Consider the following 17,105-nt stretch of genomic DNA (forward strand, 5'->3'; position numbering starts at 1 on the left):
CCAAATGAAGGGACGGCTACCACGGCCACCGCATGCACGGGTTCCTGTTGCCGCTGCTGATTTGCTTGCTCCTATTATATGTACAATGCTGCTTGCTGTGTGTTGTTATATAGCAATATCACTGATATAAGCCTACCCCGCTTTTCGTGCCTCAGTCAGAAGGTTGTTTTGGCAGGCAGCGCTGGTTGATCGCACAGCGTGGACCGACCTACCGAACGGCCGGCCAGGAGCAATTTGCACGCCCAACGGAGCGAATCGGTTATGCTGAAACACCGCGCCTACGGCATCCACTCCGCGCGGAGCCTGAGTCTCTTGCCTTAGGTTCCCTACGTTTGCCCGGTTCGGGCTTCGACAGGGAGTTCTCGCTAAGGCCAAAGGCCGAGCGGACGCGACGCGTTATCAGCCAAAATGTGCATTCGTGTCAGTCGCCTTTACTGGACAGGAGGAGAAAAGCCATGTTTGGTATCTGAGTAACGCTGCCACAATTCGACTGGATGGCTATTGTTAGACGATTACAATATAGTGCACTATCAGGTTCACAGATTTTTTTCTAGTTATTTTGATAGTAATTAGACCTAGTTACCACAAAACTGTTAAAACTGTAAAACCAAGCAACATCAGCGTATTTTTTTTCTACGCTGCTTGTGTAACCTGTTCAGTAGAAGGAAATATTTCACCTATATAAACGTGTCCGGCTTTTTTTCTTCACAATAAATAGTATGTGACTAAGTTGCCTGCTGCAGGTCCAGTGTTTGTTTAATACTGAATATAGGCACACATAATAGATTTAGATCGAATATTATATAGTATAGTGTTGAATAAAAACTATAGGGATAAATGGTGAGTTTCCCGGAAACCTAAACAAGCTGAACAACGTAGATGGATAATATGTGCAAAGGAACGTGCGTCAATTTGTGTTAATTAAATATTTCAATAGTACAATGCTTCGATGTACATACAAATGATGCCGAAAACATGTATTTTACAGAGTTCTTGATGAAGATTAACATTGGTGAGTCCGTACAAAACATCACTTAGTCATTGTCACATAGCGCCCTGAAAAGCTTGCTTAAAAATGGCTTCGTTTAAAAACAGTATATCAGTCACCTCTGTGAAGTAGACTACAAGTTAATGACAGACGACTCAATAAAAGGGGTGCAGGTTAATTCTTATGTCCGATTACACTATTTTTACAATTTTTTTTTTTTAACTTTTCTTCAGTTAATCTGAAGTCACTTTAATTAGTTCACGAACACTGCACTAAATTTTTTTTATTTCAAAAAGTGCGACTAACATTTATATATAAAGCTGGCTACATCACCTGAATCGACAACACCTCAGTCTGAATCTTGGTTTGAGTTAAAGATGCCTATATCTCTAAGTTTAACAGGCAATCATTTTAGTACTGCACCAAGGCGGGGACAGGGGAATTATGCCTAAAAGATGTATTAAGCAAAACCAATATAATAGTCAGTTGCTTGTTACCGTAGACAGCTATAAGCACTGCTCAAAAATAGCGAAAACAAATGCATAACATAACTACATTCGAAGACAAGCACGAAGAAGTCGACCTTGTCTTCATGTACTATGTAACAGACAGGTCACAGTCTTGCAGCGCGTTCACAGCGAGGGAGCGCTATTTGGCTTTCAGTACGGCAAGTTCGGCGAAGTAATCTAAATTCCTCGAAGTGACTGTCCGCTTCGTACCACAAAGTTCTCTGTTTGGCTGATAGTACTCGTATATCCTTAACAGCCACGCATCAAGAGATGACTTCATTGCGCGCTGTTCACCATAAGTGTCTAGGGACGAAAGACATATTGGTCTCATACAACTACCACTTCTGCTACAGGTACTGAGGCGTGTATCGCGTGTCGTTCATCCTCTATTGTGGCGCCTTTTTTTATCGACAGTTGATAAGAGAGGTAAGAGGCGGGAATTGTTGCTGGCCGCGGAGCAGATGTTTCCCCTGTCTATCAGAAGAGTCGCACCATTTAGCTAAATCGATTTATGGCACAGGTAGAATGGCTCCACTTCGATTGTTCAACAGTGTCGCAATAGATCGAACCACTTCCGCTTACTGGACCATCGTCTACTTCAAAAAAGACGAACGCATTGAAGAAACGGGTTAGAAAAGGAAGACGCTTTATGCTGACAAACGCTCGTCACCACCAGCCATTTACTTAATTAGCGGCGGTACAGCTTTGTAACGTCGTATGTTTTTCCATACTCGATTAGTAAATTCAGTTCACTTTGTGCCATCAGTCCTTTCCTCCTCGGTATTTTTTCGACTTTTCAGCGAGTTTTATACAGACGAGTTGGTTTCCTTTATCACGTCATGCATTTTTATTCTATAGATTTTCTTGCCTAAAACTTTCTGCGGGAAGGGCAAACAAATCTCGTACAAAATAAGCTAGCATTAGCCACAAGAAAGACTTCTTATCAATAGTCAAATATACATCTACTAAACATACATCATACTACTACAGCGTCGATTAAAAGTTAACCAGGTAGAAAATTAATCGGTTAGGACGATCAACGTAAACGTGTAGAAGGAACATTTATAACATACAGCAGTAGCGTTCATTGGGCTACAGTTGCCATTGAATTTAATCAAAATTGAATTCAGCCGTTTTAGCGCGTAGCTCAGAAATAGGTTTATTTGTTTGAGCATTGCAATGCTGCGACAAAAGGTCGCTGATAATATTCGAAACAAAAACACCGACCGGATCGGAACCAACGTCATTCTTCGAGCCTTCTGAGTTCTGTGTCCGAGACTGTCGGAGCTTAAGCTGGCAAGCGGATCGATATAGAGCTAGCTGCTCGGTGTACTGCACAATGCGTCTGTGTATTCCGCAGCGACAATCCCCAGTCGGCTGTTGTTAGGACGTGGAAATCCATATAGTATCCGAGCTGCTTTCTCTCTGCTATGCTAGTTCTATCTGAACTATAGCCTAATAACCTACAAGAGCAGTAACTAGATAGGAGAACAGCATATGTACCGCTCGCTAGTGCGAAAGGGGAGTTGGTAAAAGCAACTAACTTTGCAGGGGCCGTGAAACTCGGCGGAAAATGGAAAGGGTGGTATAGAGTCAGCAGCAGGAGTGGTAATATAGCACAGATCTGCCTTGGTCTGTTCACAGCGACTAATAAAGCTAAGCCAATGCTCCTTTTTTGCTTACCGCTGCAGTTAGACGATTACTGCTATTGGCAGAGGCTTCTTGTAGGTCCGTAGCCAACACTACTTCATAGTCACGAGATGCTTACGAGGGCGTTCGATGCGGGTGGCATCGATTCGTCGTCGGAAGCTAGTGGCAGGCCGATAGAGGCCGTAGAGGTAACGTCAACGTTGCCACACTTCGATATAATAGATGCTGATCCTCGGCGTAGAGAGAAAGGGAGGTTACATCAACGTGGGGCGCAGTTATTGCAGTAGTAGCGACATCTATACTCTATTTTAGGGATACGTAGGGAGCGGTACATAGATAGGAACTGTGTTGTGGAGGGTGTTGTCTTCTTTTTCGTTCCTTTGGACTATTTGTGTTTATCTCCGCGGGCTCCCATGAGATCGAATAGAAATGCGATGATTTTATCCCGCTGCATAATGGCACGAAAATAGCTATTAGAAGTAACCAGAGTCATTGGGTTTCACTGTCGTTAACTTTCACCCTCGAGCACCAAAAGCATTCCATAAGGAATACGAAATACGAGTAATTGACTACTGATAACGAAAAAACGGCGGGCGACCTCGAAATAAAATATAAATACAATTTTCTGGCTTAGAATGGCTTAGAAAACGACGTTCTCTATTTCTTTGTGTGAACAAGAATGGTTCAGTAGTCAAACAACTTGGCTGGCCCATTACGAAACCAATTTATAATTCAAATAAAAATCTACTGTACTCTTAGTCCAGAGAGTGTCTTAAAAACTATTCAGTCTTAAAAACTAACTTAAAAAATATTACTGATAAAATATTTACTACTTCGTCAGAAACCTATACAATAATAAAATAACCAGAAGATGCAGCGGACTAGTTATGCGCGCAAAAGGGCAGCAGCCCCTATCATTTCAACAAATGATAAAATAATCGTTTGCACTTTTAAAAAAGCAAATTTTATTGATTTAGTTCTATTATTTGTCGTCTAAAATAAAAATTGCTTTATATGTACTTTAAATCTATGCCCCGAATTCGTTCAGTGTAACGTTGGTAATTGTTTCGTTCTGCATGTTGAATCTTTGAATAAGGTGAATAGGAATTTTACTTTGATATGAGACCATCAAAAAGTCTGGTAGTAGGGTAATCTGTTTGCCCCAGCGTACAATTAAAGGTTGTGTTCAATTCAATTCAACATACTAATTGGTACGCTTTATAAACATTGTTTTACCATTTGTTTAAGTTTCTATTCTGCAAATAGTTCTATATTTTCAAAATAAATAACTAAAACATTCTGCAAAATATTTCAGCTATTTATCATTATACATATCGTACATTTCCTATGCAAATCAGGTGTTTGTGTCTCGCTCTCCGAGGCTTCTTTTCTCTGCGCTTCATCTTCAAGTCATGGATAGAGGTTCGGATTTTGGAGGGAACGCCCCTTTATACTCAACGCCAGCTGAACAATCTTCCAAGCCGCTGCTCTGCAGGAAACATCAGGCCTTTAACGTGGAGCTTGCAGCAGCAGCTGAGAATGCCATATACAGTCAGTCTTTCTTCCTGTCCTTGTCCTAAGGCGGTCGCTCTCTACCTTGTATTAGAACGAACGCAACGCCTTCGACAACCCGTCAGACATCTCGTAGATCTGGGTGGGCGGAGTGCACGAACGTGCCCAAAAACTGGCATAATAAGATATCTAGACCACATGGAAATGGCTACACGCAGCTGAGACGAGCGGTGTATTTTATAAAAACTGAATTAGCAAAATTGATAGCTTCTATAATATTAAATACGAGGAGCAAGTTATTTTTTAAAGCTGTTTTTGCTCTCCGTATAGCATGTAGCACACGAAAATAGTCGAAGCTCAAATGTTCTTCAAGTTCTAATTTTGCATGATGATCAATACAAATCATGTGCAAGCATATTGGAAGCTATTCCGGCGGTAGATTTCCTACAAGAATGTCCCAACTCATATCTGGAAGGATATCGAATTATAGTGGTATAAGGAGTTAATTTAGCAATATAATATCTTAATAATAAATCAGAGTCTTGGCGCTTAATATTTCTACCACAGTTTCGAGTGATTGCGAGTCTTTTGCATATATTATACGCCTGTACTAAATAAGTGCAATGTACATATATGTGTTACGAGTTGCGGAAGGATAACACATTCAAACTGTACAGCCGGAACGCCATGCAAAAATGTACCCTCATGTAAAATGAACGGAAACACAAGTTGTTTCAGTGTTATAGTAATACTAACAACTGATTTAAACGACGAAGAAAATTCAATCTGCCACTAAAATATGTATGTAGTATCATATTCAAAGATACTATGTATAATAAACGCCGCAACTTTTGTGTTCAGCTATATAAAAAGCTTGCTGTTTCTAAGGGGTCTCATCTGCTGGCAGGGTTATCCAATTGATTAATATTACTGTTAATTGCGGGAGATTCAACTGGTTAGTCAAATCGTCAACGCCGAGATACAACATTTCCTTTCCTACAACACTTTTTCCTTTATATCTATCAGCGAGGTAAATACCTAGGCCAACCTATCGTACAGGAGATGCTGCCGCCTGGCTTCAATATCAAACCCTTTTCGATATCTAACAAACCGATCTGTAATGTAGTCGGAACGTTGAATCGATGATAACAAACACCAAATTGAATTAATCATCTATTCTCGTAACCTAGTGGCCACTTTTACTAAAAAAAATATGGAATAACTATGTTATATGTGCGATACGCATGTGTGTATTTTCGCTGTACAAAAGTGTTTTTGGCTCGATTCGAACGCATGAGGTATACGTGTCTGACATCAGATTATAACCACCGAAAAAAGGCATTTAGTAACCCAACAGAGTCACTCTCGAATTTTCCTTCATCCAACATGCTTATCTCAAACGATGAACTCAACGCATCTACGGCGTGCTTTGAATGTGTAATCAAGCTGGAGACTCTAACGGTGCCGCGATTCGTAACACGGGGACATTACAATCCTGGAGGAGAAATCTCATGGAAGCAATCTGATCTCTAATCGGGCCGAGCTTCAAATATACGAGAAAAATACTCATGGTGTTTTCGTTTTCCCGCTGTCGACTTTTAGCTTATTGCAGGGCTTGTATTTGCGGACGATATCCGAAAATGTAAGTAGTATACTTAGTTTAAGCGACAGCATGCTTTGCCTCTAATTCGATCGCTGGAGCAATTTCGAATGCTCGTTCCTCTTTTGGAAAAATAATCTAAGTCCTTTGAGAGCAGAAACGCTGACAGAAAGCTGTGTAGAGTCGGGATGTGTCTTTCAATATTGAGGTGCTAGTAGAATTATATGCCAGTTATTTTGCTGTGAGAAGAACTACCTCTCTATGTGTAATGGGCATTGAGTGGAGTGCCCATCGACCCCTCATTCCATTCCGCATACTATACAGGCCTTTGTATTGTCTCTCCCGTAATCTGCCACAGTAGGATTTGACATATGCAACTATTCCGGCCTAATTAGATTCGAACCAGCTTCGATTGTCTCTCAGTGTCTAGGAAAGATATACTAATATAATAAACGAATTTCGACTTGGTTTAATTTGGCATAATAAAATGGCACAAGTTTAATTTGTATAGTGTTAAACGTTAATCTGCTTATGCACTAGACATACGATGCATAGAGTTGTGGAAATTTTTTCCTGTAAAGAGAGCATGAAGTCTGTCTGATCCGCTTGGAACCAACGGTATCGAAGAAATTTGTGACACGTTTGCGGGTGACTGTTTCACGCCGTATGTATTCAGTAAAAAAGCCACGGAAACTTTTGCTTGAGATAGCCTTTTCATTATTACCTTGCAAACAAATCACGCTTGATAGATTACTACTTCTGACGTTACACAATACAAGAGTGAGCTTCTCTATTCGCACACATATTTGTGAGTCATTGGCGGGGCTTAAAGCGTGCTCTCTTGTTTCAACGCTCGGCCATCTAAGCCATCCATAAATAAAATAAAATGGCGCTCTTGTCGAATTTAATTATTCCCCGCTGTGCGCGTAGCAACTGTTGAACTAATCATAGATACAGTAAATCTATGTGATTTTGCGCCAGTTATTGTAAATGAACGGTTTGACTGTTTCTGGCTAAATCTTACGACACACTGATCTGGCGGTCAACCTGGCCGTACAAATTTTCTGACTAACCGTTGCTTCGAAATAAAAAAAGTATCGTTTTTTTTTGATACAAAACATTACTGAAGCTGGTATTTACCACATAAATGATTTACCATGCTTGTGAACGTTATTAGTTGCCGGCGTAATATGACAAGCAAAACATTAAAAAAAAAAAAAAAAAGATTAATCTCTCGCTGTGTGTCTATTTAGTCCTAGCTTAGAGTTTTCCCGTTTTCGTCTTCTGAAATGAAAGTGTTCACCTTAATGGGTTATATAGTTGTTATTGTCGACCATTCCAGTTAACCTTGTATGTATATTAGCGACTAATAACAACACCTCCGATAGATTTTGCTCCAAATCAGCCTGTATGGGTAACGTTCAATCGATCGTACTTTAATGATTTTGATACAGTATATTCTGTGCCAAACTGTGCACAATATTTGCAATAGTTGACCAGAAAAAAAAAAATGTACTAATTTATAAAATGGGTTAATGTATATGCTGTAATTTCTGTTCAGAATATCATGCATACCTTTGTATTGATTCGACTGTGGCAAACTTTTTCCCTCGTGAATATCATTACCACTTGACAGTTATTTTCGGCCTTTGATGCTAGAATAAATCCAAAGTGAATCTAGAAAACGTCACCCTTTACGACCCGAATCTTCGACTAAAATTTTTAGAAACCAGTCGCTCCCGAACATCTTGAAAACATAGACTATTTTTCATTCAGTTGCTACGGACAGAGCTGCCGTCCTTCGACTAGTAAGGCTATCCAAAAGGGCGGCGTATTCTTCTGTGCTAAATGAAGTCAAGAAAAACCTAATACATATCCTAAAGATTTCTACGTACTCAAAAAAGGGCGGAAGGTCGTGGGCTGCTAAGGGAAATAGAAGAATTTGGTGATGTATCCAGCAATAGGAGACCTTCTGGCCGATTGCATTTGATTTCAACCGGTTAAGACGTGTCTTGGTTGCTTATGTTATATGTGTGTGACGCCGCGATGAGTAGTAGCTCAACGTCCCCTGACGGTGTCGTGACTGTTTAGATTCGCATGGCAGCATTTTCCGTTAGAGTTATTCCGATCGGAACACACCCGCACGGGCGCATACTTTCGAGAAATATGTATATAGATACTGTAGAGCGAAGATGAAAATAGATAAGATTACAAGTAACACCAGCGCTCGAATCGATAAAACGTCGAACCTCCATAGATTAGATAATATGTAGGTAATAACATGGGGCATTCAAGTGCCGAATATTAACTAATAACGGACATGCGTCGTTTGTTTGAGTGCCAGTAGAGAGTCTAAAGCGAAATTCGGTTTCCGCAGGACGACATCCGAATGATCACGTCGACGATGACCGCGGGTCGGTTCATCGGAGGCTGGATGCCCAATGCAGCGGAACCCTCGTAGTCAGTCTGACATTGTCATCGTCGCACACAGCTATGAGCAGTATCAAGGAAGCTTTTCGTTTGATATTATAGGTGACAGATGCCATCGAATACGATGCCATCGACTGATGGTAATTAGCTAACAAGGTATGCTATGACGAGTAATTCGACGGTGTCTACAGGCATCAATTCTGCACATTTCGATAGAAACCATTTTAAATGCCATTTTTATATCGGCCGAAAAAATTACAGCTTTTATATTCGCCTTATATTTTCCCATTACTCTTTTTACATGTTTGCAGCTGACGGCGAAACAACGTGGCCGACTATAACATTATGTATCCGATAGCACATGTTTGGCTCTGATTTTGTTTTGGAATGTCTAAATCGAATCCATAGAAATGATGATAAAATACTATTCTTTTACGAGTACAACTCCCCTATAAATAAAGTGTCCCCTTCAAAAAAACAACAAAGTCCCTATTTCAAGTCCTATGTGTCAGCCTCTTCAATATATGACCGGCTTCATACCGTATTCACGCGAAGTCGCCGTTCGCCGACTTGCTGCTCTCGTATAACCAAGTATAACGTTGGCCGCCTTCTGTCACAACCCTTCAAGTGTGTCATTAGACACGGTTAACCCGTATAACAATAAAATACTATGAGTCGATACATTCGACCCGAAGCATCAATTTCAAATGTAAATATATAGTGTCCTCATCAAACCTCGTTTTAAAGTTCATAACCGCCAAGTAATCCAATCGGTTGTGTATTGCGTATATAGGTCTACTGTACTATCTCTCATTGACAATTATTTACTTACCTTGCTAACCATAGTACATCGTTTACCTTATATCCTACTTATCTGTATGCTGTATCTTTTCGTATGCTATCTGCAAAGTTGATCACTACCACCAGCCGTACTAGACCCGTAAACAGAAATCATCATACAGATGCAACGCTAGCCTGAATCGGGTAAACGTATCGAGCTTTGATCTGACGACGTAGCGCACGCTTCTACATGACATTTAACCATAGCCATAGATGCATCTGTAAAATCGCAGTAGCGTAGTGAGTAGAAGATAGGGATATCAATACAATGAAAGAGGAAACCAGCGCCAATCGATTGAGACGCATATCAACAAATTTTCTCCGAGACGCACAAATTTCCCTTCTCTGCGCGAAAAATTTGGATTTTTTTGTTTGATCCCAGCACTCTGCTCCGTTCTGTTGTAACGAATAAATTCATTGTCTAGCTATTGGACGAAATAGTAGTCCCCAAACCAACCGTTCAGCAGTCAACCGTGGTGGCATCGTAACCGTCATTGTACCTAACGTGCACTAGAAGCAGTGCTAGTAGTAATAGTAGAATGAAAATGTTGGCGACCGTTCGTGACAAACGACAACGAAATGAAGAAAACTCTAGAGGAGTATATCATTAGGCAACATCAGCACCACTATCATCATTCGTGGGCGGACCGCTTCGTACCCAATTTAGTAAGGACTGTATGCTCTGTAGTAGACATTTTTCACAAGCTCACTTTGTGGCTGGAGGAACTATGGCAATGTAATGGGGGGACGCATCGGTGGTGGCGGCAGCAGTAGGCGACCAGGTCGGCAATGGACGAAGAGTCGAAAGACGCGTCAGCATCAAAATCGAACGGTAAAAGGGCAGCCGAGACAACGGGATCGATACTTTGCCGAATGATCGACGACGTTCTGTGGCCGACCATCGGCATGATTAACTCCTTGATCGGCTGTGTAGTTCTACGATGGTTGGTTGATGGAAATGGCTGCTAAATTCGATGAAGTTTTCTGTCCCTTAATCCCCGCGGGGTCCATAGACGGGTCCGTAATAGTGGTGCGGCCGTGGTGAACTATGACTGAAAGAAAAGTACTATAGCGGTTTACTGGACGATGCTTCTCAAGCAATAGCATTAAATGTGAGAAAACATGCACTGACAGAACGATTTGTGTATTGTAAGAGGACAGACGACACGAAACTTTTAGTTTAGTAAGAGAATTCGGAATTTCAGGAAATGAAGAACAGCAGAACTATACAGTACCTTGCATAGATCTCAATCAACATGCGCTAATGCCTTTTTATGTTAAAGATTCTATGTTGCTATACTATTATGGTTGAAATTAAGAAAAAAATGTGATCTATTGAATTAGTGCGCATTGTGAATTTAATGTATATCTTTTATTTACGATAAATCGTATAAATTACTATTGGGGTATTCGGAAATTGAAGCAGTATATATAATGTATTAAAATGTAAAAAATATTATTCAGTGTAAATTCTAGTAAGCATAAATCCATTTAAATAAGACCACTTGGTAAATTGTAGTATTTTTGAATCCCCTATTTTTGCTGAGTGTTATCATTGTTGGTATCTTTGCGCCCAGAATCAATTCATTTGGTATTGATACTATTCTTATTAGATAGAATACAGGCCATTGTTCCTTCTTTGAACATACTACTCTAAGTTAATATAGTGATTGCATCCGGTGGCAGAACAGTATGATGAATTGATTCATCTGTATATCTATTCTACGTAATATGTGTGGTATTTGCTACAACTCTGACGATTAAGGTAGATTGTTGACAAAAAATGCTATGACCTATTTATCACCTGTTTGAACGTGACCCTGCCTCCAATGCGCAGTGTACGACCACGGGGCAACAGGAAGTACAAAAAGTGTGCTTAGTTAATCCTACTAGATACCGAAACCTAGGTTAACAGATAACAGCTATATAATCACCGCTCTTCGTGGTGCATCAAGCACGAACAGCGCTCGAAGGATCCTAGATGATCGTTTTTATTTTTTGACAAGGAGCGAATCACAATGACTGGATCAAGGGGGTCTCCGTTACGACCATCCACCGTTTTCCCATCTTCCTGCTTACTGCTATCTCACTTGCCCGGATTAATCAATTACGTGGGATCACACTAATCATAAGAATTGCATAGAAGTATGACTCATATCATGACAAACTGAAGTGACTGTGTGAGTACAGGTGCTACAAACACAACTCATGAACGTCCTGGAACAAAAAGCAGGGCAATTTTTGCGGGAATTTTCGGAATTAGATGTGTTAATAAAGTTCAAGTCAAATACTAATTTGTTTATTAATAAGGAAATGCACCGAATGGCGGGCTTTCCGCAGTATATTCACTAATACAGTTACACAATCAGTAGAAAGAAAATACGTTTCAGGAATCATAAATGAATTGGTTGGTAAGTTCCGGATAATTATCATTTTTGTCGTACAGGTAGGAAACTGGTTTTTGGAAAATGTTACTTTCTCGCTTCGTTATATTTACGATTTTACATGGCTCATGCAGATAGACCTGGACAACGTCAAATCGTCACGTGTCGTTTGCTTACTAACGCACAGTGCTGCTTTCCCAAATCTGATCTAAAACGAGTTCGGGGCTCAGTTGCTCAGACATAACCCGAATTCGGTGCAACTGCTGTGTTATCCTATTGCACTAACTCCCATAGTGACGTCGCTAAAGTTATTTTCATTATCTCATTACAGTTTTTTCCGTTGCAGACCTCCCATCGTCCTTTTTAGGAAAATCCATTATTGTATTGCTTAAGTTACTTTTCTACTTGAGTTCGTAATCTTAAACCACTCTTTTAGCATCTCTTTTTTAGCATAACTTTTGCTTCGATAATTTCGTAAGCTTGTTTCGGTTATCGCTACTCTACTGTCGTGTTTTGAAGGTCAGCTGGGCCGATGCCATTCATTTCTGTCAGTCATTTCGGACCCCCACCGCAGTGGTCGCAATAGTTGGACCATGACCGATTTGAGATTGTGTCGCTGTATCCAGGTTAGGCTAGCCTTGACTTAAAAGAAAATCTGTATAAAGACGAAGTCGCTTGACGCTTTTTGTGGCCATTGTGCACAGCTTGAAAAGTAGACCCTTTTTAGATCTAAATATTTCATACGTTCCCAAGCGTTACCACGATCATTAACGAGAAAAGTAATATTTTTCTTGGCTTACACGACTTTCTACGGAGAAGTTTTTTGATATTTGTTACTATAAAGCCAACAAACAAATGTCACACAGGAGGATCTGACCAGCCGATATAGTTATCTCAATGATAAGGCAAGCGTAATTGATTAAAGTAAGCAACCGTTGTTTAATATGTAGTAAGTTTAGGCAAAACCGATGTTCGTTTTAGACAGGTAACGAAATTAACAGATTAGATTTTCTTTGTATTCAGTCACGCCTACCGTGAATGTATGCTATGGGCTTGAACCAGCGGCTTCTAACTTGTTTAAGCGAAGTTACTCATAACAAGAGTGACTTTAAAAGCTTTTAAACGGTGCCAAAAGTATCCATCTACGTTAACATTCTCTTCGCCGCAAACAGTGATTACACGCAAGGATGTACCGAGATAACTGTTGTATTTGCATTTTGTTTTTTTGCCCAGTGGGCTACATAGTCCAAACCGCAGGCGAAATCGCAAAGAACCGACGAACGCCCTGAGAAACTCATATTGCGTCTCTATGACGAAGGTCCAGGTGCAATGAGAACATTTTCGACGAAATTCGTTAGTGTACATAAATAGAAACTAGCTTATATATACATATATATATATATATATATATATATATATATTAAATGGTTGATCATGATAGGTGATTTGGCGATTTACAACGGATTCATAGTAAGAAAAAAAAAATATTAGAAAAATATAACTGCAAAGAACGCGCATGAAATACTGATCTTCCAGTCGAAGATAGAACATGGCATCATATGAAGCTGATATTATCTAATTGCGTGTTTAGTATGTTTCTAGTGAATAACACGCTCCGGCGATCGTAATTAAGATGACTAGCATGTAGGTGCTATCCAAACGTCCATTCCAACAAAACTGTTATGTTCCTTCTCACCTTTCCACTGATATACGAAAAGATGGTTGCTGCACAATATATATGTTTAGAACATATGGAAAGGACGAATGTCGCGTGGTTGAAGAAATCTTCTCCAGTTTTTCCGCTCAAGAAGCACACACATTATCATTCGAACAAGCGCATTGACGTATTAGAATACGCACGGCTGACAAAAGTTCGTGACGAGTTAGGTCCACTCGATGGCACGCACAAACAATAAAGCTGTATGTTGTCCAGCCGACAACCGGCTATAGAGCCCTCTCTGAAAAAATGTAGACATATATTTTACGCATCGCTACCGGTTGGCTATTTCCGGCCATTCTTCGGTGTGCGAGATACGTCAACCAATCGGATGTCGACCACGTTAGCGTCGGGCACCATTTCACATCGCGTGTCAATTGTCAAACAAGAACGACGACAGTCTGCTTCAGGTGGCCGGCTAAGTGCTGCTTAGCTTTTGGGAATGGTTCTTTTCTTTTCGTGTTTTTTTTGCCACCAACGGTGTGCGGCCTCGCCAATACAAAACCGATTTTGAACATCAACAGGACTGTTCTCATCAAAAATAGTAAAAGCGGCAACGACACCGCCATAGCAATCGGTTAAACATAGCCTGACCTCACGTTCGTCCCCCCCGCTGTTCCTCGTAGAATCGCAAGCAAGGAACTTATCCTTTACCTCCTGCCATTTTTCTCTAGTTTTTCTGCTTACTGAACAGCGCAGCCGGACTCGCCATGATTCTCGGCTGGTCAGTCACGAGAATCGACGTGACACACCACGGCCTCTGCCACTGTACTGCACACACGCGATTTCGTTTCCTCTGTCACGGATTCGAGTCACGTGACACAGATTTGCATAGCAATAACACTACGCGACGAACGAAGCGGTGCTTGCCTTGTTTTCGATGCTCCCGTTTATCCACCGAACGGACCTATCCGCCTACCTATGTTTTGTGGCGCCTTCCGGCAATGACAGCGACGATAGCAGGAACTACAACGATACCAAGCGTTGAATCCTTATTGGGAGCCGGCTCTTGCATCCTTCCTTCCCGTCCGCTTATACTCTTCCGTGTAAATAGCTCAATAGAGATGCTCGGCGTCATGCTCACGAGCTGATCATACATGGCACAGTTCTATAATTTTTTTATCACGCATTGTTATAATTGTGTCATTTCATATCTGTCTGTTCATAGGCGAGGGCAAATATGGTATGCCCATTTTTAAAATAACACGATCGCTTTTGCTAGATGCGAAAATTTGTGTACCAGATACAGGCGCACACATAAACAGAGCAGAGGGGAGCGCGGACTTGAGATCGAGCAGCGACTAACTTGATTCGACTAAAATCTATTTCGCAAGGCTGTCTTATGGTGTCTGCAGGCTAATATACATAAACACGTGGCTGCCTCTTTATACCGATAATAGTAATGGAACTAAACAGATCGAAATGCCACAGATTTAAGCAAGGCAGAACAGAAATTTTTGAAATAGTGTCGCCAAAAGGTGAGTAACTTTGACTTGTTTGGAAACGCGAAGAGAAGGACCCTGTAAACGGTTACCTCGTAAGGGAGCGCTAACAGCAGCAAGAGCCTTAAAATAACGGAATAGTTCTCTTAACCAGCAGGAACAACATATGAAATGTAGAACGTACGCTTGTATAAGCGCAGCTGGGCCCTTGATTTAGCTTGTACTAATTGAAATCCCAATTATCATCAGTCAACAAATAATATATATGCGTATGCAGCTAATACAATTGATGGAATAATATCTAACAATCAAACCTAACATTGTCTTTTAATGTGGCGTGATTCGGCGTCTCGATACGTGCTTGTCCCTATTTTTATTTTTTTCCCAGCCCCCGTGTACCGTTCTTTCCCCAAAATGACTTTAGCATGACAGATTGCGATGCTGTGCTGTTAAGGAGCACCTAATGTGATGCCGTAAAAAGCAGACGGTGATAATCTTTAGTAGCCCCGGTATATCCACCACATGTACAGTTTTACATTACTGTTACAGTTACGATAACCGCTAGTAGTACAACTGTGTATACTGCTTAAGTTATTTTGATGTGTTCTATGGACTTGCATGTGTACGTAAGCGGGCTGTAACAGACGACAAGGTGCTTCGCTCATACAGAGATATCCCTGACTAGATATGTTAGCCTGATGATGATGCATGTTTAATTGACCTTGTGCTCGAGAACTACACCAGCAAGATCTGAGAGCTAATGAAGTAGCCTCGCTCGAACAATTAGTCTACGAACACAATATTAATAATAATATCGTCATTAATATATAATACACAGCCATGTTTTTTCCAGTTCACTTTGTAAAGCCTTTTCTAGTTTTATGACGATATGGATTAATTGCATTGTATAAGTTGACAATCGAGTACAGACTAGGGTAGTGTAATACCTACTTTTGAACGTAATTACCTTTCACCATGGACAAACGTGTATGTGCACTGGCATATATAGCGCCTATGGCTTGTTTTTCGTTATTAGTTCATCAAAATCATATGAAAATCAAGAGAAGAGTAGTTTTTTTTATTAGAAGACTATCACGTTTTGCGTGGAGCGCAGTTGGCGAGGTGGTTGCGATTGCTATCGAGTAGGCAAAATGTCGAGGAAGTTCATGAAAATATGATAATCCTAAAGCAAGCTAACTATTTTTAGGTAGTAAAAGATATCTGATTTTGTTCTGCATCTAATGGGCTGTAGGACTTGTCATAGAGAATTCGACAAACCAAGGCATGCTTGTTCAATACAAATTCAAACAAGGCGCTTGCTCAATGCTCACACATTAATATCTCAATGTTTATAAAAATGAGGGAAGCACAATGGCAGTATAAGACTGACGCTTGCTAGACGCATCCGCCGGAGCACATTACTATCCAAATAAGAAACGTGGACACCGATGAAGCTAGTTGGGTTGGGTTGGGTTGGGTAGTCGGTTCCATCAACTTCAACTGCTCACATCGTATGTGTTTCTTTACACACTTCGCCTCATCTGTCGTTATCTTTCTATTTTGAGTTGTTAATGCATTGTATGTGCCAAATGGAACGTATAATAGAATTGACAGAAGTTAGTGCGATAGTCGATACTGAAAAACTTGCAAATCACTTCTCAACGAAGCATCCCAAGTTAGTAATTCTTTGCAATATATCTTTGTCATCTATTTTGCCAAACGTACACTGACTTCAACGACGAGACCACCAGTTCAATTTTTGTAAACAGCGTTTTGCTTACGTTCCTTAAGTACAATTTGATTCAATCGGTTTCATTGGCATAGTGGCGAACCGCATTGCTACTGACATTACTCATATTGGTGGTGCCGATACTGCCGGAACCGTCGTGGTTAGTGGTTGGCGACGAGAGCTCGCGCCATTGCTATTTCAGCGTGTGTCACGGCACGACACTCACGGCCTTAGCGGCAAAATTACCGGTGCAGAACGGCCCCTGGAGCGGCTGAAAGCGCGGGAAGAGCAAATGGCCGTAGAA

At 40.8% G+C, this 17,105-nt stretch overlaps 1 long non-coding RNA gene across 1 annotated transcript in view; it reads right to left on the bottom strand.

Annotated features, from left to right (window-relative positions):
- Positions 1-4,088: 4,088 nt before the first annotated feature.
- Positions 4,089-17,105, bottom strand: part of LOC111258582 (uncharacterized) — a 29,616-nt gene continuing 16,599 nt past the window's right edge. The window contains exon 2 of the long non-coding RNA XR_015310199.1: positions 4,089-10,581. This is a non-coding gene — a long non-coding RNA (uncharacterized LOC111258582). The remainder of the gene's footprint in view (positions 10,582-17,105) is intronic.

This window comes from Varroa jacobsoni, unplaced genomic scaffold, assembly GCF_002532875.2.
Source record: "Varroa jacobsoni isolate VJ856 unplaced genomic scaffold, vjacob_1.0 scaffold_248, whole genome shotgun sequence".
Classification (NCBI taxonomy): Eukaryota; Metazoa; Arthropoda; class Arachnida; order Mesostigmata; family Varroidae; genus Varroa; species Varroa jacobsoni.